Source organism: Triturus cristatus, chromosome 5_1 (genome assembly GCF_964204655.1).
Source record: "Triturus cristatus chromosome 5_1, aTriCri1.1, whole genome shotgun sequence".
Taxonomy (NCBI): Eukaryota; Metazoa; Chordata; class Amphibia; order Caudata; family Salamandridae; genus Triturus; species Triturus cristatus.
Window position 1 is genome coordinate 238,014,016 of NC_140587.1, and position 22,657 is coordinate 238,036,672.

Genomic DNA, 22,657 nt, shown 5'->3' on the forward strand with positions numbered 1-22,657 from the left:
AATTATTTTTTGACATTCAACAAGCTTATGTGGCATTGCGTCATTTACAAAATACAAAAGTAAGGCATCGCAGCGCTATGCTGCCTTGCGTTACTTTGCTTTAGGTAGGCGTTTTATGGGTGGAACATGGGCATTTGAATATATTCACCCATATATTTGATGAAAACACAGGTTTACAAAAACTTTTAAACCTGGATTTGTGCCAAAATGGTGTGTCTACCCGACTAAGGTATTCACCCACAGCTCATAATAATATCAGAATCACGAAGAAGGTCCAGTCAAGTCTCAATAAATTACTCCTTGGTCTACCCTTGGTAGCTTGGCAATGAGCAGACAGGCTTAACTTAGGAGACAGGTATGTTTAAAGCATTTAATATCACCAAAACAGTAAATAAAATTCTGAGACATGCAGGAGAGGCCACCAATCCCACCCTCCACAATCTAACTCTAGCAAAATATACCCGGTGAAGGTACTTGAACTGGATAAGGCGCAGGCACACCGCTATTGCGGCCTCCTGTGGGGAAGCCAGTGCCTCTGTCCAGTCCTCCTTCTCCAGTGGGCCTTCATCACTCACACAGGCCTCTCTGAACTTTTGTAGTGTAGAGGAGCCTTGTATAACTAGGGATTGATAGATTTTGGATATCTTATCGTCCTGGAGATCTCCCATAAATACCTTTTGCCTCGATCGGGCTAAACTCAGCAAGTGACGCTAGTCCCTCCAAGCTAGGTGAGATGGCATGCTGGAACTGAAGATATCTATAAAATTGGGTCTTCGGCATTTGAAAGTCCCGCTGGAACTCCTGAAAGGACTTCAGGATCGGCTCCCGCATTACATCTCCCAGGGTAGAAATGCCAATACTGTCCCAGCCACAAAACCCAGACAGAGTAGCCAACTCTGGCAATCGCCCATTGTTCCAAAGGGGAGTCTCCCTCGTCAACCTATTCCACCACCCCATCCTCCGAAGAGCCTACTTCCAAACCTGAAATATGACCCTCGTAACTGACGGCAAGTAGTTGCGCAGTGGTGCCAAATACAATATATTATGCAAGGTAAAATCTCCCATACACCACCGCTCAACTGCATAAGCTGGGTCTGCCCTATCCCCATACCACCACTCATTTAACACAAGCAGGTGCGAGGTCATGTAGTATGATTGAATATCGGACGTCGCCAGCCACCCGCAGTACGTAGACCGGAAACACGCTCGTAATGCAACTCTGGCTACCCCACCTGCCCACAAAAACTGCCCAAAGGCCACATTAACCTGCCGGAACCATTTGGGAGGAATCGGATAAGAGTGATTTTGCAAGTGATATAGTAAACGGGAGAGCGAGACCATCGTAATAATGACCGATCTACTGTAAATGGACAAGGGCATATGGGACCAGGTCGTAAGATCCTCTCGCACACGTGCCCATACTGGAGCTAGATTTCTGTCCCAAGACACGACAGGCGAGTCGAACAAGAATACCCCAAGATATGTTACACCCCCCCGTGGCCACCTGAACTGTTGAGGGCCAGGATCCCAGGCCTGTAGCATCTCCCAGGATCCATAAAGTGGACTTTCGGGGGTTCATATATAATCCCGTCGATTCCCCGAAGATTTGCATAATGCAGAGCAGTCTTGGCCCTGTCCTATTGACATTGGTAAGAAAGAATAGCTCGTCGTCAGCGTACAACGCAATACAGTCCGAAAGCCTATGCGCCCACTCAAAGCCGGTCGCCTGCACATCCATTCACACCCAAGCAGCCAGGGTTCCATAGCCAATGCGAACAAGTATGGTGACAGGGTGCAGTCCTGCCTGGTGCCCCGCCCGATGTAAAATGTTGAGAAAATAGACCCAGCAATGCGCACTGAAGCGGTTAACTCAGTGTAAAGCAAGGTCAGGTGGGACAGGAATCGTGGGCCAATATTCAGGCGATGCAGAAGCGCAAATAGATATACCCAGCTAAGGGAATCGAATGCCCTATCCATGTCAGCCGGAAGCAGCACTGCTTGCTTACCCAACCCCTGAATAGCTGCAATAGAAACATGCGTGGCTACAATTGGGACGATGATACTGGTCTAAGATCCACACTTCTCACGACCATATCTCCCTGCCTCTTCATGAATTTGTATTTAGAGTGGTTGCAAGCATGACCGTAACACCGACCCACCTCTTCCCCTTTAAACTGGCGTTACAATGCATACGATATATTCACACCCAATGATCTAGGGGCACAGATCTCCCCCACTGCCCCTCATATGTAAAGTAACGTAGGAACCGCACAATGGTCTCACTGCCCGATAACACCGGCGACGTATAATCTCTGGTCTACCCTCCATGTGTATTCTCCCGACATTTGCTACCTCACCGTTCATCCCTACGTTGAGCTCGGCCCAATTACTTTGCGATCAGCCCTGCCCGCCCTCTCTTAGCACACCCATTCTATAATGGTGTCTATAGACTTCTCATTTCCCTTGACGCTATCGCGCACCTTGGATACTCTACGATATGCCAACCCACCATAGATTCCCGCATGACACCACCACTCATTTCAGCTACAACACTGATCTAGTGCACATGCGTTCTCAATGTACCCATTTCAAATATGAGAATGTGGCTTCTTCTTCACACCCCTTTAATTGTATTCCTTACAGACAACTTGGCCGATTCTGGCCAACCTTTTCCGGATTTCCAAATCCTACCTCGGAACTTTTTCCGTGATGCCCCCGCATCACCCGGGCAACTAGATACACGCTAAAACCACGCGCTACGCCCGTACGTTTAACCACGCCCCGTATCCCTAGTTTACATGGCACACTCACACCCTGGGACGTACCCCCGACCAGTCACGTCTCTCCTCCCTGCCCCGTCATGCCTGTGTCACTCTTTATTTGGGCATTTCCCTCTCCACTAGCCACACCATTGGACGCGCGCTTCGGCCATCTTCAAACCAGGCATTTTCCGGCATCTATTTGATCTACTCCCGGTTGTGACACCGGAAGCGGCACGCCGGGAGGCACTCTCCCGGCTTAATCCCACACCACCACTTCCAATTAACCACACAACCGCACTATAAGTCCCGGTCCCACTTCCTCACTTTAACATTCGGGAGGACCGGGAGCAGCAACCTAGGACGCATGAGGGATACTTTCCTGAGACAGTAAGGGTGTGACTGAGCTGAATGATCGGGATCCATAGATCCATTTTTGTGCGAATGTGGGTGATTTGCATATTTGGTTGGAGGTTTTCCTCCAATACGTTTTTTCATGCAGTTTGTGGTTTACATTTTCTCCTTCCAGAACGAACAGGAGTTCCTCCTCCCCTCCCCCCATGGGGCAAGTAGTTTTTGCGATTAGGGTAAGATTTATGAGAGCCTCCTTGCTCTTACTATTCCCTGCTTCTGTGTACACACATAGAATGTCACAAGTCACGTGAATAGTCACTCACCTATAGGAACCTACGCACGCGCTGTTTCTTGATGCTTTTATTTTAATTGTTCTCGTGACTCATACTTACTGTTTCAAAAATGTATAATATTTATCACTCTTTTTCTAGGCTTGACGTTTGGAAGCCAGTTTAGGAAGTGGAGCGTGGCCTTTGCCACACCCACACAGTGGTATTTTCTTGCCACCAGTTGGTAAGAACGGAGCCCCCCTGTTTACACTTAGGTCCTGATGAATGCCTTGGACCCAACTGGGCTGACACGGCAGAAACATGTTGACCACTCACGAGATGGTTAGGGGACACTAAAACACCCCACTCACCGTCCAATGTTTTTAGTATCATATAGTTATTAGTCACATTAAAATAGATTTCCTGGTAACTATAATGATCTTTAACCTCACACATTTTTTCACGGGCCCCCACTCAATAGCTTAGAAGTGCATCCCTGTCATCAGGTGTATGCCCGCCCTCTATCAAACGAAGGTTTTAGAGGGCGAGGACTGGCCGATGATGAAGCATTACACCAGGTGGTGTGTGAGACCAGTCCGTCACTTTTTGTGAGATGCCTTCATTCACAATGTTTTTGTAACTGTATTAGGGTCATTTTCACTAGGAGTGGCTTTTCTGTGGTAAACATTTAGTAGTGGAGGCTGCTAGCTCCTAGAACCCCACGCCTCCTGTTCCCTTCTCCACACACTGTGGAGTTCTCTTGTGATTATACTCTCAATATGTACCCTATATTCCTCGTTCTGTAGATTTCAAACTGAAATGTGCGATCTAAAGGGCTGTCGTGCCGGGTCCACCTGCAAAGTGAGGGCCACTGGCGAGTGATCTGACAAACCCCACGGGAGGATATCAGCCTCCACCACTCTGCTGGCCACCGCCCGAGGCACACATATATAATCTAGCCGGGAATAAGAATCATGTACTGCTGAGAGATACGTGTATCCCTGCTCATTCCCATGTAGCCGACGCCAAGGGTCTACCCAATCAAGCCCGTCACCAGAGAGTGTAGTTTAGTGGACTGATGAGCATGTGGGCGTCCCCCCGGCCTCCACCTATCTCTGGCAACTTCCATCACATCATTCCAGTCCCCCCCAACCACAGACAAGCCTTCCGGCATATCTGCCCACAAAGTAATGAGTCGCTCCACCAAGCCACAGGAGAGCGGTGGAGGAGCATATACGCATCCCAGCACCACCCGCTCCCCACAGACAGTGCCATGAAGAAACAGATATCTCGCCTGGGTGTCATCCCCCGTTTGAGCATGCCTGTAGGGAACCCTGCGGTGGATTAGGATTGCCACCCCCCAGGACCCACTTATGAACCCAGAGTGGAACACTTGGAGGTATTCATAGCGTTGTAGGCACAATGCCTTCGTCCTCATAAGATGCGTCTCTTGTAACATTCTTGAGCCTATTTAGCCTGCTGGAGTATAACTCCTCGTTTGATTGTGTCTGACGCCCCCTGACATTCCAGCTTACTATCCGAAGGGTACCAGGGTGAACCCGCTGTCAATCCGGTGGGGCCGCCATTGGAGGTCCTAGTGGGAATGACAGGTGCATAGATACTCATCTGGTGTGGATGTGGCGGCTTTGTACATGTATAAAATAATGCGATCAGAGAACAACAACAACCCAACTTCCCCCCCCAACCGTATACCTTAAAACTGCTGAAGTATCTGTCGCAGCTGGTGCGGCTTGTGGACCCCAACGGGAGTACCCGGCCCACCCTCACCAATGGATCCCCAAATTACCGCCCATTCTCAGCATGCACGCTCTCCATCAGGCAAAGTCTGGCAGAGGTACTGGCCTTCAGTTGTGCTTCTCCAGTCTAAAAGAAATGCGTCCAGGTCTCTTAGGACTGGGGTCCCCACTGTGTCTAAGAGGCCGAAGCGTGCTGCTAAGGGGCCGACCCGGCCCTGGAAGAGTCACTGCATGACTGAGATCGACGTCCGGACCTAGAGCGTCTATTCCTCCTGAGTCTCAGATTGGGCAGCCTCCGGGCCACCTCACTGGATGAGGAGTCTGGGTGGCGTGTGGGGACGAAGCTTCACTATCTCATCTGTCCATTGGAAGACCTCCTCCGGCAAGTGAAAGAAATGGGTTCGGGATTGATAGACCACCCGCAGTCTGGCTGGGTACAGCAGGGCATATGGAAGTTTGCGATCCCGAAGACGAGCCTTGGTTGCCAGAAATGATTGTCTCCGCTGTTGGACCAGCCTCGTTTAATCGGGAAATACCAGGATACGGGCATTATCATATAGCAATGGTTCCTTGGCCCTGGCCTGTTTCAGGATGATGTCCCGGTCATGGTAGTTTAGTAATTTAGCTATGACCGGCGTCGGCCGGGCCCCCGACGGCGGCTTCTGCATCAGGGCTCTATGAGCACGTTCCACCACAAAACATCGCGATAGGGACTCCGAGGGGAGCCAGCTCTCCAGCCACTGAGTGAGGAACCGCTCCTCGTCTCCCCCTTCGCAGCCCTCTGGAAAGCCAGCAGAGCGGAGGTTGTTACATCTGGCCCTTCTTTCAGCATCCTCCACTTATGTCGCCAGACCACGTTGGGCGGTCTCCAATGAAGCAACCTTTTTTTGCAGGGTGGTGACCACAACTTCCACTCCAGAAATCCTGGTCTCAACCTCGGTAATACGCAAATCTTGTCGAATCAGCATGACATCAGAGCCAACTGATCCGATTTTAGCATCCAGGGTGTCCCTGGATTGCGTGATGGCCGCCATAAGTGCGGCATTATCTGGCATGCCCCCATGTGCTCCTTCAGGCTAAGTCGCGGAGGCCCCAGTGAACCTGTCCAATGGGCTTTGTTTGGCAGCGCCCCCCGTTTTATCCTTTGTCATTGTTGTGGCCTCCGATCCTCCCAGCTCCCAGGACCACCTCACTTCAGTTCACAGTGCAATTCAGACAGGGTAATGCAGGCTCCCAAAATCAAGATAGTGAGGCGGCTCACTCCAGTATTTAAATCAGTCCACTCCGACTCCACCAGCCAAGGGTTTTCGGGCCGGACGGGGACCACCCGCCCACAAGCCGCACCAGGCTCTAACCCGGCTGCCTCTGCAGGCAAGCACATCCCCCTCAGTGGGTGCCCCACCCCACCGTCTCTTGCACGACCACTCCAGCAGACAAAAAGAGTCAGGCCCACGACTCACACAATGCTTTGGGCCTTCCGACTCCAGTCGCTGCGGCGCTCCACCAGTTTGTATTGTCAGTTCCCAGTATAGACGGCGGGCGATGTCCAAAGGGCCGAGTCCCAAAGTCCGGACCCTCCAGAACCCCGACCATGAAGGCCGTCACTCTATTATGCGAGGCATGGCGAACACAAGGGGTACAGAACACACCGCAGATCTTAAAGCCCACGAGGCTCCACCATGCAAGCCTGGGCCTCCCAAGCTCCCACCAAAGGCCACAGGGGCACGTACTTGCGGGCCATGCAACCCGACCTAGCCGCCAAACGCGGGGCCGCCAATTAATGGAACATGGCGAGGAGCCCAAATCCGGTCACCAGGCACCCACGGGCAATCGCACGCCGCTGCAGGGGCACCACTCCCTGCCAGTGCCTGTAATAGTATTTCCCGGGGTTCCCTGCACCTTCCGGTGCTGCTGCTCCCGCTGCCCCCTATCGGGAATCCGGGAGGGGGCCCCTATACACTGCATCACCCTTTCGGGTGCCCGCTACAGGTTTCCTCAGCTTGCCGCGGCAGCCCTGGTCCATAAATGCCCCCACGGGCCCGCTGTCCAATACCCTCCCCCGGTGGCGCACGCGACCCGATAAGGCCACCGATTGTGAGATCGCAACGCAAGGGGGAGAAGAGGAACAATAAGGTGGCCTACCGGGTGTTGGATATTAATCCCAAATGAGGCCGCAAGGCACTATGCTGGCCTGGGATCAGGGAGGCCCCACAAGCTCCAGAGCAAGGCTCTACCCCCCACGGCTCCTCCTGCGGCCTGATGCGACCACTGACAACAAGGCCACAGTTTGAGGTGGGAGGGGGCGATGGAGAAGGTCTGCTCACCGGGTACTGGGGGTCAGGTCCAGATGGCCACTGCTTTACCGAGTCCCCCTCGCAGCAAGGATTCCAACCAGGCACTCCACCGCTGTCCCCACACGCCACAGGAAGCCTCAGTCCCACTGCGCCAAATCCCCTTGGCTGCGGTATGCTTCAGTGATGCCCCGCCTCAGCACCACTGCGTGCAGGCCACAATCCGGGCCACCACTGCCCCAGCACACCAAACTGCAATCCAGGCACGATTCGGGGCTCAAAGGGCAGCCTTCACCCGCGCCATGCACAGGATGTGGTCAAATCTACTATTATGACAGGAAAACAGAATAAATAAAGGAAATTGCTAAGGCTGAGCGGAGCTCGCCTAGCACACGTCCACCATCATGGCTTGCTAGGCCACGTCCCCGCTTCTGGAGTTTTAAATTAAAACTATTTTGAAAGTTGCCAAACTTTCAGAGTTTCTTCTTGGTTGTTTGGTTTGAGGAGAGAAGTGTACCGCAGCACCAGCCCAGGTTTTCAAAGCCCTGGTTGGCCTATGGGGATCTGGAACTCATTCTACCACTATGCACCTGGGCAGTCCAGGAAAATCCAGTTGTTTCTGTTCAGCTGGAGTAGTCCTCTCTTTAGCTGCTGCAGAGGGCTTCTTTCAGCACTTTTCTACCTGGTGCTGCTCAGGGAGTCCACTTAAATCAGGCACAGTCCTTTATTTATGGAACCTTGAGAATTCAGCAAGTGCAGTCCTTCTTAGTTCAAGCCTTCTGTGGTGCACTCTAGGGTCTAGCAGGGCAGTTCTTCTTCTCCAGATATTCCAGGCAGTGATCTGAAGGGCTCCTGCAGATCACCCATATTTATTCTCCATTCTTGGTTGCCAAGAGGGAACACATACCAGCCAATAGGGGTAAGTTGCCACCCTCTGCTATGACCACTTCCCGTGAAGTGCAGCATATTTCTGACCCAGTATTCACTGTTTTCCAAAAATCAAAATGGAGAAATGTTCTCCATGGAGTGGGTGTCTGTGCACCCCAACTCCATGGTGTGGCTAACAATTCACTAAACTCCCCTTCAAGCCCCTCTCCTAATATCATTAGGGAGACTCCCATCTGCCTGGGAATCTAGGACGTGGAAGCATGTATGGTTCCTTTGACATATGTTCTCCTGCCTTTGAAGTTCAGCTTATCTTCCCAGCTCCCTTCCTCTCCCTGGGTTTTCCAGGAAGCTAATTTCCTCGAAGCAAATGGCAGTATTTTTTCAGCCCCAGCCTCTTCACACCTACTCAGGGAGAAGCTTGCCTCACCCTGTCAAAGGCTGGCCTATCAGAAGAGGCTGCCACAGGGCTATTTTAGGTAACTTTAGCATAGTAAGATCTAAAACTAATTTTCTGTAATAATTATAAAAAATCCAACCTTGGCAAGTTGTTTGATTTATTGTAACATGTAGCCATTCTTTTTCATACTTTGAATCATATTACTAGATAACTCCAATCAAAAGTTAGATTTTAATAAAGTTTAAGAAAGCCTTCCCATGTTAGCCTATTGGCTAACAGCACTGTAATGGGGAAAAAGACTTTGGCTGTATTTCCCTACCAGTGCATATAAAACATCTTTTATAACGCCCCCTTCCATTGGGGGACCTAAGGCAGAGCTTTGGGGTGACTCATAGATAATAAAAAAGTAGTTTTTGACTTTGGAAGTGCTTTTAATCTCAAAGTCAAATTTGGACATAGTTTTATTAAAACCAGCCTGCAAGGCAGGCCAGGCTTTAAAATGACACCAACATTTTGCGTAGAATGTGGAGTTGCCGAAAAACTCAGCACACCGCAACAGAGCAGAAATGTGCTTGTGTTGGTGCACCTGAAATGTGTTTTTCCATGTGCTGGAGCGATTTACTGAGTGCCCGCGATTGCCGATGAGATTTCCGAGCCGTTCACGAGCGCCACGAGATCTCCTAGGTGGCCACATGGTCCTACAAGAGTTTGCAGTCACAAACACATCATTCAAGCACGCTGTGGACTTCCGGCGGGGGTTTTGTGAAGAACGTGATCTAGAATGCACACAATCTACTGCAATTGCAATCTGGAGAAGGTTCGCTCCCCAAGCAGCAACAAAACCTTCTTGAAATGACGATTTGTTGTAAAGAATATATATTTTTTGTGCAAGGAGTACTTTTTCTTTTTCTACTTTTATGTTTAAGAGGAAGGATGCGCCCCAGAGCCTCCAACTTCCTGTTGCTGTCGAGCTGGCTCCTCCCAGTGCTTTTCCATCTCCTGGTCACTTCCATTGGGATTTGGAGCTGGAAGGATCACACTTTGTGTCTGCTGCATAATATATCATTGGATTTGAGGACTTTGAATTTGGAGATTTCACAAGTAAGTTGCAAAACTGGTGTTGTTTGTTTGATTGGAGCCATGCACCTAGATGTATTTGTTCTTATCATCAATTCTTTACATTACTTACTGTGGTGTTTGGCCTGTAGTTTCAGTAGGGACCTAGTTGTTTCTTGGTAAGTAATTTTTCTTCTTTTATGAAGGAAACATGTTGCACAGTTCACTACAATTTCTCCATGATTTGAAATCAATTTGCAATTTTTTTAAATTCACTATGTAGCCCAGTAGTCTGCCAATGGGACTTTCTTGGCCAGTAAGCCCAGAGCTACTCAGAGTCATGGGTGCACGAAACAACTGTTTTTGTGGTGTCTGTTGAATTAAAACATCATTTAGCACATGGATGGCATAGGATTGAAATACATAATGTGTTTTTCTTGCTGTATTTCATTTTTTTTCATGTGTGTTAATGCCTTTGTTGGATTTGTGTGGTTGTAGCTTACAATCCTTTTTAGCCCTGTGGATTTTTGTTTATGGCATTGCTGCATTAAAGATGTTTTGTTTAGCATGCCTTCTTTTCTGGCCAGTGTGTTTGTAATAGTAGGACTCAGCATTTGCCTTGGCTCCCTATGTGGCCAGTGGCCATTTTCTAAAGTCTGTGTCCATTTGCCTGCTTGTGTTCATTGTTTTTCAGGCCTCCTGTTTGTTTTTGTGACTATGTGGGTGGTGGCCATTTTGTGGAGGCAGTCAGTGGAATTTTTGCCATAGGTCAGCATGTCTTCACTTTGTTCCTCTTGGTTTATTGCTTCTTGTTGTGGCTGGCGGACATTTTGTGAAAGCAGCCAGTGTGCTTTTGCCACATGACTGCATTGTCTTCGCTTTGTAGGTGTATTACTTCTTGTGGTGGCCTGGCCATGTGGTTGGGAGCCATTTTGTGAAGCAGCCAGTGTGTTTTTGCCATAGGCCTGCATTGTCTTGCTTTGTAGGCTTATTGCTTCTTGTTGTGGCCTGGCCATGGGGCTGGTGGCCATTTTAAGAAGGGAGCCAGTGTGCTTCTGCCATAGGCCTGCATGCCTCCTTTGTGGTGGCCATGTCTTCTTGCTGGTTGTTGTTTTGCATGCAATATTTTCTTCTTTATTCAGCAAAAATGTAGCACAGTTCACCACATTTTCTCCATGTTTTTAATACATTTGCAATAATGATTTGTTTTGGTTAACTCTGTGGCCTAGTCTGCCAATGGGTTTTCCAGCCAATAGACCCAGAGCTAGTCATGGGTGCATGAAACAACTGCTTCTTTGGTGTCTCTTGAATTTAAACATGATTTTGGCCTTGGATGAAAATACAAAATATGTATTTTTTGTGGTATTTTACTTTCTTTTTTTCATGTGTGTTAAATTAAAGAAATTCCTTTTTTGGATGTGTGTGGCTGTAACTTGCAAACCTTTTTTAGCCCTGTGGATTTTTGTTTTTGGCATTGTTGCATGAAAGATGTGATGTTTAGCAAGCATGCCTCATTTGTCTGGCCAGTGTGTTTGCAAGTAGGCCAGCAATGCATTTGCCTTGGTTCTCCATGTGGCGGTGGCCATTTTGTAAAGTCTGTGTCCTCCTAAGGCCTGCTGGTGTTCATTGTGTTCGAGTCCTCCTGCTTGTTGTTGTTGTGACCATGTGGCTGGCGGCCATTTTCTGAAGGCAGTCAGTGTGCTTTTGCCATAGTCCTGCATGTCTTCCCTTTATTTCCTTTGGCTTATTGCTTCTTATTGTGGCCTGTCCATGTGGCTGGCACTCGAAGCCATTTTGTGCGTTCAGCCAGTATTGTTCTTTGCCATATGCTTGCATGGATGGTTGATTAATGATATAATAGCAGCTTAATAAATTAATAATTAGACGTTGGAGGGTAATTTTGATTTTTTACTTATTTATAATTCTTTATTTTTTATTTTATTTTATTTTTTTCATTTTAATGTTTTAATATTTCCAATTTGTTTACATTTTTCTTTTTTATAATTTAAATTTTAGTTTTTTATTTCAATTTTTTCAGTTTCAAAGTAACATGATTTGGCATCAATGAATCATTAACAGTAAGCCCATGTCTGCTATATGACAGGCACAACAGTATTCATTGTCTAGGAATTGTTCCATTCCAATGTCATTTGTCAGGTGCAGCTCCCTGAGTGCCTCATCCCACGTGATGCACAATGCCAAACTGTTACATTTGTATTTTTGTTGTTCTTCTTTCCTATCCTTCCCGAATGTACTGTACTGTACTGTACACCATTAAAGTCCTTGTTGTTGTCAAAGTCTCACAAATGGTTACACTGTATTATTAATTTTTTTGTAATTACTGAGGTAACATTAACAAGTGTGACCACACACTAACTTATATGTCTTATATTTGTTTGTACTAGTAATTATTGGACTACAACAATGCCACGTTTCACTGATGTTCTTCTTTCTTCTTTGATTTCAGGTACACAAGAGGAGGAGACAACATCACCCATTGTACTGCCAGACAGAAGGCCAGCGCCCTGCACACGACGTCACGTGATGTGTGACCACAGATATCTCTTCACCTTATGAATCTTAGACAAGTGCCGCTGCATGCTAACTGACAGCTTCAAGATGGCCGCAAAGAAAGTTACCAGTACTAAGAATGTCAAAGTTGCCAGTGAGAAGAAGAAGGCACTGCCACTTACCACCACCAGTATGTCGCCCAAGACCTTTTTTGAGAAACCAAAAATTGCGCCTGCAGCAGCGGTGTCTGGCGAGCAAGGTACGAAAAGCACCCCGGCATCAGCGGACCTACCCCACCAACCTAGGCCCAAGCCCAGGTCTGTCGCAGAGGCAGCCAGTCTAATCACGACAATGCCGACAAGCAGAGACATTGAAATTGACTTATCGTTATCGCAAAATAGTACCCAATCAATGCAGGATACTCAGTTAAGTGGGCAACAACAGCCACAACCACCACAAATAGTAGTAGTTCCTCCTGAAGTAGGGGCAGTACAGGAGATCAACCTTCCTGCTGAGGAAGAAGATCGATTGTCTTACAGATCCCCAGCAAGGAAAAGGAAGGTTAGTCCATCAACTTCTTCTCCAAGCCCCACTTCTGATGATCTCGACATCACTTGGATCCCACATAAGTCTGAGAGTGAGAGACGCCACGCCCACAAGAATAGGCGTGGGAAAAGGAAGGTTCCGGAAAGCCTTAGAGTTATGGAGGTAGATGTAGAAGAGGAGGATGATGACGAGCTAGTCATCATGGGCATTAGCCCCGCCCCAGTAGAGACCAACATTACCCCATCCCAAATTGATGTGAGGGATGTGGCACAGATACCACCAACACAGATACCACCCGCTCCACCTCCAGCTGCCACATTTACAAAGTCAGGGCAGCGACCTACATCCACCACAATCACAATCACCTCAGTAGAAGTAGGTACTGCAGAGAGTCAAACGTCATGCCCACCCACCAGTTTATCTGACAGTGCAAGTGGCACCTGCAGCATCAGAAAGTTGACCAGAAGGAGGTGAAAATTGCTATATGCTCCATTTGTGGAGTAGGTGTTGGTCGGGGTAAGCTTGGTACAAACTATTGCACCGGAGGCCAAACAACCCATCTGAGAAAACACCACTTGATCCAGTGGGAGGAGCACTTTAGCTGCTGGTCTGAAGATCCGATCACAGTGAAAGTTGAAAAATTGGGAGACATTTTCTCCGGTACACGAAGCAGCCCTCTCCCCAGCAGCAGTGCAGTGGTATCGCCCACATTATTAGCAGCAACATCTTAATGTCACAAGAGTCAGGTCAAGACAGCAAGGGGTCCAAGGCAAGAGAATACAGCAACCAAAAAATGTACATTGAGCCTAACAATATCTGGTCTCAAGAAGTCACATGCATCAGTGGCACCAGAAAAGAAAAATATCCAGGCTACTATTCTCAGCATGTTTAGGCCGGAGGAGCAGTACAAACGCAACCACCCAACAGCACATTTGTACAACACAAAGCTGCCTAAATGTTAGCGCTTGAACTCCTCCCTTTTTCTTTTGTGGAAGGGTTTCCTTGAATTTGTTGCAGCCATCTGCCTAAAAAGGAAGGTTCCCAGCTGGTCCTATTTTGCCAGAGTTGCTATTCCAGCACTACATCATGTTGTGCTGGAATTGCTTGGACAAGCTTTGCAGCAGAGTGCTGTTCACACTATCCACCTGACGACAGACATGTGGACCAGTTGTCAAGCCACTGATTACATGTGCATCACTGCACTGCACACTGTATCTCTTTTGTGGGGGTTAGAGAAAAGATATCTGCTGGTATTGACACTGCTGACAGTTTTAATTGTGCTGGAAGCATGCTACAGTAGTCAGGTTCGCCATGGAGAAAAATTATACTGCTGCAAACATTTTGGAAGACTTTAACACTAAGGTCTTTGAATGGCTGCGACCAAGAGGGCTTAACATTGGTGTTGTTGCCACGGACAATGGCAGTAATATAGTCAGGTTTGGACAGGTTCTGTTTGACATTTAGTAATATAGTTAAGGCCATGGCCAATGGTGGCTATTTCAGGGCCCTGTGTTTGGCGCATTATATTAGCTTCATTGTTCAAGACTTTCTGAAAAAAGAAGACAGAGTCAGCAACTAACTGACCACCTGCAGAAGAATCTGCATACATTTCAGCCATTATTTTCAAGCCCAGAAGCAGCTGAGGATCATTCAACATTAATAGAATGCCAGTTAAAGCACTCATCCATAAGGTGCCAACACATTGGAACTCAACTTGTTACATGCTTGAACATCTGAGCAGTACAAACCAATCAATAAATATGTCATGCAAAGAGGGGAAGCAACTGTGAAAGGCATGATCATTGAGCTGGACCAATGGGGCCTAGTTAAATGCCTGACAGAGATGCTTCTTCCTTTCGAGGTCTTCACACGTGCTACAGGAACAGTTAAAGGAGGTGTCTGCAATATACACAGGTGTGGAAGAAAAAAGAAGAAGCATATGAGTTGGTGGAGAGCTTAATCCTTTGCTTATCTGAAAATACAAAGGTACAAAGAAGCATTGTGTCATCCAATCATTACATTTTTGCCCCAATTCTTGGTCCACAGTACAAACCATTACTGGACACTTTCATTCTTTTTTCAGACAGGGATGTTGCCAGCTACAAAAATTAGATAGCTGTGCAAGCCAGTCAGCTAAAAAAATAATGGCCGAGGACTAGAGGCCCGCTCCTCCAGTGCACAACAAGTCCTGCATGGCAGCCTTCAAGTTCTACTTTAGAGCCTGAGGGCAGTACAGTTGGCTCACAGCAGCCAAAACTACCAACAACCACAAGAACAACATCAAAAACAACAAGAACAGGAGCATCTGCCCTAAAATCAGTGAAGGAATGGTTTCTACTGGCAGGGCTTAAATCCAATGCTGAGGCAAAGGCAAAAGAGGCCAAGCAAAGCGGAGCGCCCATGACCATTGAGCAGATGGTCCAGGCCTATCTGGATGACCCAACAGAGATCTACTTTGATCAAAACCCATTGCTGTATTGGTATGGGAAAAGGCGCCAATGGCCAGTGCTCAGCAGGCTGGGGAGAAAATATCTGGCTCGCCCCATAGCAAGTGTCTCTGCTGAGCGTGTTTTCAGTGCTGCTGGTGCCGTTCTGACACTGAGACGGACCAGTCTCCCGCCCCAAAATGTGAAGAGGTTATCCATGATCCAAATCAATCAGCACTTTATACCACCGGATTCAACCATACCTGAAGTACCACTGCAGGCAGATGATGACGGTGACACAAGCCATGGAAGTAGTGTGTTAGGTGACCTACTTCTGGGTAAACCATCAGAGTTTGAGGACAAGCTCTACTTCCCTGACAACTAGGCTTTCTAGTTACTTTCTTTCTTTCTTTGATGCCCCCAAAAAAACAAAAAAGATATGGCTAAGGAAAATTATTTACTTTATGATTTTTGTGTGTCTGGTTGACCAATCCATCCCCACCATCTTACACTTAGACACATTTTATCACCGGATTGGAGTTGCAACTCTGTGCAGTGAAGAAGTCCCGACTCGTCCTAAAGCCATGGCATGCATTGCACGCTGGGTGATTGTTGTTTGTTGTGATATCAACTTGTGAATGAAGATATGTCATCATCATCAATCATGTGTCTGTCAACTTGAGTTGAGACTTGAGAAGAAGAAGAGATGATTAATGTGGTGGCAGCAGGCAGTGTGAGACTGGGTGATTGTTTGTTACACTTAATGTTTTAGTGAGGATGATTGAGATTCACAATGTTGTGGTAGCCTACCGACAGATGATCAATCATTTCCCCCTGAAGGTTATTTTTTACCTTCCCCATTGAAAGATCGGAAAGCGAGATTCCTTCCCTGGGTCCACTCCACACTGTACACACTGCTTTTTTTAAATTGTTTTATGCTTACTTACACTCCTAAAGAATCAGAACTGACCAGTCACTTACTTAATGCAAAACTTGTAAACACAAATCTAGTCTGCTCTCGTCTACTCTACACACAAAAAGTGACCCAGTCAATCTTTCCCTTGTTGTTCAATAACAAAATTGTACTACTACAGGCTGATCCATTGCATTGAGTCAGGACTTACTCAGGACACTGTTGGTATGGAGTTAGACACCATACTCTGAGTCAGAGTCAGACTCAGGAGTATCAGCAATGATGGAATGACTCAGGGCTTGGCATGAGCGTGACTACTTCGAGAACTGCCACCAGAAGAAGATGGAAGTTTTCAAATTCACTGAAAACAACCGATTTGGATGATGATGACTTTGAAGTGGCCTAAAGGTAAACAACAACATCACTGGACATACACATGTCGGTGTAATGGCGGTGGGGTGAATGTGGTGTGACTGACTGATAGCAGTGCATTGATTTTTTTACTTAATTGGGAAAATGCTATGTTGCTGGGTGTGTCTGTGCTCAGTGTGTCTGGATCAAATTTGAAGCTAAGTGGAGGTTGGGTGGGGGGGCCTGTTGTTGAAGGTAACTGCCTGAAACAGACATTTAGCCATGCTGCCTCTGAAAGTCTTCTTGTTGCACTCCTGTATGCAGTGACCCAACTCGGACCACGTGGGTCACTCTCGACATTCCTCTAGCCTTCCAAGAAATGAAGAGTCGATGGCGCAATAGAGAATACAAGTAAACTAGTTTATTCGTAAAGTACACTGCTGTGGAGTACAATCTGACCAGCCTCCTATGATGGCTGACGACGGACTGACCCTAACAAGAGGAAACTTACATTATGTATGTTGCGGAGCCCACAAAGGCCCGCCTACTATGGAAAAACACTGGTAGCTGTCGTAATACAATGGGGGTCCAGAACATAAGTTTTGATTCCGCAGCCTGGCACAAGCCATCTACTGCCCAAGGTCGTCTGGCTTATCCTCCCCACTAGACAGGTGGGAGAAGGCCTCTATGTAACAGAAAAGGCATGCGTTAATGAGCAAGATTCAGCATTTGAGAAACAAAACTTACCAAGGACCATTTCTCATAAATGATCAAGTAACAGTTTTGACTATAATACAAAATGGCGTCTTCAAGAGCTAAAATGGTGGCACAGATGCCAACCTATCTTACGTAACATCTGCACTTATTAGTTACATATGCATATAGCAAGAATATTATGAAATAGCTACAATAAATGCTAACGTAATATCAGGTAAAATACGAGTAATATGGCAATAATACATTTAAATTCTTACAGACCCTCCTTTTAGCATTTATTAGCTAATACGGACACCTTTATTCTTGCTATCAGGTAAATGTCTTTTGAATTCTAAAGGTAGAGACAATATAGAAATACAGGCAATAACATGTCAAGTACGGATATATATATATATATATCCATAGCAAACGTATGGAAGAAAATAACAATAACCATTAGCAGTACAAGTAACATCAGGAACAAAACCTGCAAGAGAAGTTGTTGAACCAAAAGCACCCTCATCTATTTGCATAATAGTATCAAGCTCCTTTTGAAGCATTATATTTGCATTAGGTATCATGAACTGAAATCCTTTTGGGAGAGAGATAAGTAGCACAATATGAGCAACATAAGGGAAGGCACTGAATCAAAAAACAGCAACTAATATATCACCTTTTCTAGAATCCAACCCCAACCACCAAATAAAGACCAACTCAGGTTACTGCTCTCCATTCCTCGAATATTTTCTAAAATGTCTAAAATATGCTGCGTGATATTCCTTTCCCCATGCGTGATACCGACTACACACTGCTCTCCTATTATTGCGCATGCACCACCGCACTTAGATAAAATAAAATCAACTGCATAACTTGTTTGCTCATAGTTTATGCGCATACTTTCTAACAGGGTGGTGATGTCATGTATACCTGCCACTGTAGAATTAGACAGAATTTGCAGTTTACACCCAAAATACTCTCTAGCTTGTTCACCCCTGGCCATGGCGGTTCCACCAAATGTGATAATAGAGGAAAGTATATATCCAAAAGTGATACAGTTGCTGTAATTGTTAACTTCCAAATTGGTAACACCCTCACAAAATTCCTTGGTCAATGTTCTTTTTACCCATCTTATATTTGGTTTACTATACTTGCAAGGCACCCCAAGAGGTAACACCATTCCCAAAGCCACATCCTCTGTCCCGTTGTACATATTAGAATATGTACCATTCGATAAAAAATAAAAACCTGGGTGTGCATAAAGAGGGCCCGATAATCCAATGGAGCATATTTAATATTCATTCCCTTCAAACTAGGGTTATCCTTTTTTCCTAAACACAATATATTTTTGTACAGTATTGATCCAGAACAATTTAGATACAAATAAGTGTCAGTACTATTTATTATTGGCAGCACGCAGGATAAAAACCTGCTTCTTGAGTGACTGTCAGTTCTTGATAATGCCAACCTGTCAGAGTGACGTTTCGTTTATCAATATACAGACTATCACAATACATTTCAGGCATGCAACTTGGGTACCCTGTCCCTCTTGGCTTTCTAAAATACAAGCAGGGTCCAGGATATCCCATACCAAATTCACCCTTTACCTCTACAAAGGTGTGAGGATGAACATATGTATAATTCACCAATGATAATGGATAGGCAGCCCATAGACTTGTAACAGAATCAGTGGGATAACAAGCTGTGTTACCTCTGAAAAATTTCCTGTTTGTGTCAAAGAAAACATTACTTTGCATAGCTCTTTTACTATGATCTGAAAAGACAATGTGATATAAAACACATGATGGGGTATCACCAGAACACTCCAAAACCCAGAACATTCCCCCTCCCTCCCATAGGAACAGCACTATATAAACAGCACAGAACACCTTATTCCTGAGCAACCAATCAAAATTGATCTGCCCCGGTCGCAGGGCAACAAAAGGCTGTTTATTTTCTAAAATGGAATGACCAAACAGATACATTTTTACTATATATTTACAAATAGAATCACCAGAGAAAGAGATTACCAATTATGGAAAGGACACAAAAAAAGAAAAAAATTAAAATGTTGAAAAGATCAGGGTCCATCACAAGCCTCCCTGGCAGGCTTCTATTGTTCAATCCTCTGTGGTGCTAATGAGCACTTTACAGTGAGCGGTTGAACAGGCATTGCTACACTCCAAACACCCACATAACTTACAGGTTTTTTTGATGGAACTAATGCAATTCACCCTCTTCCACAGCTATTTTCTACACAATAATGAATGGTATCAACAGCTAACTGGCACATCTATGGGAAATTGCGCTGCTCCAGCGTATGCCAATATTTTCATGAATCAATTCGAGGAAGATCACATCTTAAGTTCATCTACTTGGATCAGCAATTTAAAACTATATCTCAGATTCATTGATGATATTTTCATCATATGGAAAGGTTCGGATCATGCTCTTAAGGATCACCTTGACAACCTCAACCAAATAGATCAACGATTACAGTTCACTTTCAACATCAATTCAGATATCATCAACTTCCTGGACGTTACCATTATCAAAACACCTACGGGATTTGAGACTGACCTATATAGAAAAAACACAGACAGGAACAATACCCTCCACTATCAAAGTTTTCACCCGCCACCACTCAAACAACATCTTCCATACTCCCAAATGCTTAGAGTAAAAAGAATCGTATCAAATCAAGAAAAATCGTTGGATCAACTGAACACTCTCACACAAAGATTCAAAATTCGTGGTTACCCTGATCAGGTACTACTAAAAGCGAAAGAAAGATCTGAATCCAAAAACCGGAATCAACTTCTCACTACACCACCCAAACCAATCAGCAATCAAGTTACGATAGTTTCCAAATATTCGACCATGAGTACAAGCTACAGACGAATAATCAAAAAGCATTGGCAATTGCTCAGATTAGAACAGGACTTCAACCACATTTTTGATGAGGAACCAATTTTCGCCTACACACGCAACAAGAATATAGGTGAACTTTTGAAACAACAACAACTACCTCTTACAACACTCCCATTCAAAGGAACTATCCCTTGTTTGAATTGTAACAACTGTAATAACATCATTAAAGGTGATTACATCACACACCCTATGAAAGGGCATAAAATCAAATTGAAAACAACGGCAACCTGTGATACATCTAATGTCATCTACATGCTTAAATGCCCCTGTGGCAAAATTTATGTTGGACAAACCGAAAGAAAAATGAAAATAAGACTCAACGAGCATAAATCCAACATTAGGACTAAACAACAAAAATCATCAGTTGCTCAACACTTTTTGGAAGTTGGCCACAACGTTAGCCAATTAAAATTTTGTGTCTTGGAAACAGTAACAAAGCAAGAAGGGAGAGACAATCGCAACTTCATGTTGCAAAGAGAAAATCATTGGATTTATTTTTTGAACTCGATGAAGCCGAACGGCTTGAATGATCGTACTGAATTTTCATGTTATTTGTAATTACTTACTTAAGTGCTCATTTGTCATACCAGCATTGCCATATGAATTGTGAATATGTTTAATCATTGATTTATTAACATTTGTAATCTGGTTATATATATCACCTGGCAACTATCGTACAATACATCTCTGATTCACACCGACTTATAACCAACTTTTGTTTATGATTGATCTGCTCTTAACTGTTCCCTTAAACAACACTCATCACCGCTGTCAGGTTCCTCCGTTCCGATGTCCCCGGGGCTGTGTTGATGCTCTAGGGGGGCCCACCTCTGGATGACCCCAAGTCCGGCGTGTGTGAGTACACGGACTTTTGGGGTGATCGAGCGGGGGAAGGAAAGGATGGGGACGGCAGGGAGGGAGATCTGAAAAGCAAAGAACACAAGACACCTATGAGACCCTGGTCTGAGTAAACTGAAACACTTGCGTTATCTTAACATCAGCGTTTAGCCAACCTAAATGCCCCCTCACCTGTAAAGTAAAAGCGTCATAGACATATATGGGAGAGCAAGAGGCAGTGACCAGTGGACTCAGGCAACTAGTACAAATACAAAAGGGAGAACAGAGGTATAAAGCATCGCCTTAGCGCCAGCACAGGGAACAGGACATTTCTGCAGAACCTTATGTTACATGTACCCACTTGCGTAACCTTTTTATGTTCTAAGCCACTGGAGGTATCACCACCCTGTCTGGACGCTCTCTCGTATGTCTGCATAGAAATAGAAAAGAAACAATGATGAGGACTGGCGGTGGGGGCTTGTCTGATCGCCCGACACACTATGCCAGCAATTCTCTAAGCACCACCGTACTCCCCTCATTCGTTACTGCACTCTTGAGGGCGTACGATTTGTGATTCACACAATACTAGGTTCCCACAGGCTGCATCTAGTACCCATAGGAATATAGTTCCTTCGGTTCTCCCACACTCCATGAACTGGCTTGTTCGTATGCGAGTATTCACGGTACTTGGACTTTGGTCAAAAGATTGTCACCGCTCCTCTGCATGAGACCAGCCGGTCTCTCCAACAGAGGGGCTATTCAAAAGCATAATGTTCCGGGCGCTTCTCCTCAACGAATGAGAGTACTTCGTCTCTCGGTTTAGCTCACTGCAGAGCCGAGAGAATATTTCGGTCACAGACACGCCTACCTCGGGGTTTGTGTATCTGGCGTTCCGCTTCCTCCTCTCTCGCTCGGGCTGGCTCCGTGTCTCGTCGCCGATCCTCCGCGCTTCCTGGTCGCTTCCGGATATATGAATTATCGGCTCCGACGGTCTCGACCTTTCCCCTCTTACGTCCTCGACGGGCGTGACGCGAGTCACGTGCTGCGTCTCTCGCAACGCCCGACGGGAGGTGTAGTCTGTTAGGGAAACGTACTCGGCCCTTAGAAAGTCCTGGCCGGCGGTGCGCTGTTCCGTGGGTCCTGACAGCACATCCCCCTTCCGAGGATCACCGACGGCCGGCAGGTTTGTTAGGGTGCAACCTATGGAAGTGAGCTACGAGTCGGGGCGCGTGGACTGCCTCCGCGGGTTCCCATGAATCGTCCTCTGGCCCATACCCTTTCCAGGAGACCAAGTACTGCACCCTACCCCGTACCAGTTTGGCATCTAAGATGGCCTTGACCTCATATTCCTGATCCTGTTGGACTAACACCGGAGCTGGCCTCCTGTTGGGTGGCGTTTTGGCAGGTTTCAGAAGGGAAACGTGAAAAACCGGATGGATGCGAATATGTGCAGGTAGTCGCACCTTCACCGCCACAGGGTTTACATGCTTCATGACCTGATATGGTCCGATGAATCTAGGGTTGAATACGCTATGCCTTTTAAACCGGATGTTTCTGGTTGCCAGCCATACCCAATCACCCTTGTTGTATACGGGACCTGGTCTCCGATGTTTGTCTGCTTGTCCTTTGTATTAGACCTTTGCTTTCAGCAAATTCGCTCTCACCTGTGCAAGGGTCT